This window comes from Tenrec ecaudatus, chromosome 15 (assembly GCF_050624435.1).
Source record: "Tenrec ecaudatus isolate mTenEca1 chromosome 15, mTenEca1.hap1, whole genome shotgun sequence".
NCBI classification, from domain to species: Eukaryota; Metazoa; Chordata; class Mammalia; order Afrosoricida; family Tenrecidae; genus Tenrec; species Tenrec ecaudatus.
The window spans coordinates 51,051,334-51,052,812 of record NC_134544.1 but is presented as its reverse complement, the minus strand read 5'-3'; the positions used below and the strand labels follow the sequence as shown (position 1 = coordinate 51,052,812).

The window sequence follows — 1,479 nt, the reverse complement described above, 5'->3', positions numbered from 1 at the left end:
CACACAACTGCCTCTCGATTCATTTACAAGTTCCTCCTGAGCAAAATGAAGTGTTCTGTCATTGCTAATATGCTCAAGGTTACCCATAGTGTGTCATGAGCCGCACAGTCAATGAAACATAAGCAAACATCTTTGCAGTGTTCCCTGCTCTCAGCTAACATCCATTTCAATCGACAATTGTATCCCTGGTTCCACATCATCTTTTAAATCTGGCTGAAACCTCTGGCAGCTCCCTGTCAATGCATTGCTGCAGCCACCGTGAGCTGATCTTCAGCAACATTTTACTGGCATGTGATGTCCATGATATTGTTCTATCGTTTCAGCATTCGGTTGGTTCCTTTTCTTTGGAATGTTAGCTATCTTCTAACTTTCCTGGCACAAGGAAGTGCTTCCAGGACTTCATCAGTTGTTGAAACATTTCGATTGGTTTTCCATCAATTCCCAGAGCCTTGTTTTTCTCTGATGCTTTCAGTGCAACGTGAAGTTCTTCCTTCAGTACTATTAGTTCTTGCTCATACACTGTCTCCTAAAATGGTGGGATGTCGACTAGCTCTTTTGGGCACATTGATTCTGTGTATTCTTTCCATGGTCTTTTACTGCTTTCTCCATTATTCAATATTTTGCCCACAGAATCTATCAGTATTGCAACTGGCTTGATTTTTATCTTTAGTTATTTCAATTTAAGGTATACTGAGTGTGTATACTTACCTGGCAGGGGAAATACCATGATCACGAAGGTGGTTTTCCCAGGGCGAGGCTCATTGCCCTCCGGATGTGCTCACCCTGTGAATTCCCCAAATGTGGGAAACTCAACTGCAGAATTTGTGGGAGTGGGGACTTCATTCACAATTTCCCCGTTTTAAGAAGAAGCGGGGGGAGATACACTGAGTGTGTTCTTGATTTTGAGTATTCTAATGCTAGGTGTTTGCACATTTCATTCAAACATGTCACGTTGTCCTCTGCAGCTGCCCTTTGAAATGTTCTGTTCAGCTCTTTGACTCCATCATTTCTTCCGTTTGCCTTAGTGACTGATTCAGAGTCCCGTTTCCATATCCATTTACCCCTCTTCTTCCTCTCTTGTCTTTTAATGACCTTTGACGTCCTTCATGAATGATGCTTTGGTCAGCCCACAGTTGTCAGCTATTCTGTCTTTAGTGTTCAAGGCAGCAAATCTGGTTTTGAGATGTCCTCAAAAATTTGGGGAGGGGGTGTTATGCTCAAGGTCATATTTTGGCTGTCATGAAGTTGTTTTAAATGTCTTCCATTTCAATTTGAACATACATAGAGCAATTGGTGTATCCTGAGGTCTCCGGCTTTGTTTTTATCACCAAGACCCCATTTTCCCACTGTAGTTCCTTCTTCTCTGTTTCCAACTTTTGCATTACAATTGGCAGTGATGTCAGCACATCTTAATAGCATGTTTGATCAATTTCGGACTGAAGAAGTGGATAGAATTCTTCAATTTCGTTTTCTGTAGCT

General features: G+C 41.8%; 1 non-coding gene across 1 annotated transcript; it reads left to right on the top strand.

Moving 5' to 3' along the window:
* Positions 1-700: 700 nt before the first annotated feature.
* LOC142428239 (U1 spliceosomal RNA) lies at positions 701-858 on the top strand. The gene has a single exon (XR_012780182.1). It is a non-coding gene; the product is annotated as a U1 spliceosomal RNA (small nuclear RNA).
* The last annotated feature ends 621 nt before the right edge of the window (positions 859-1,479 follow it).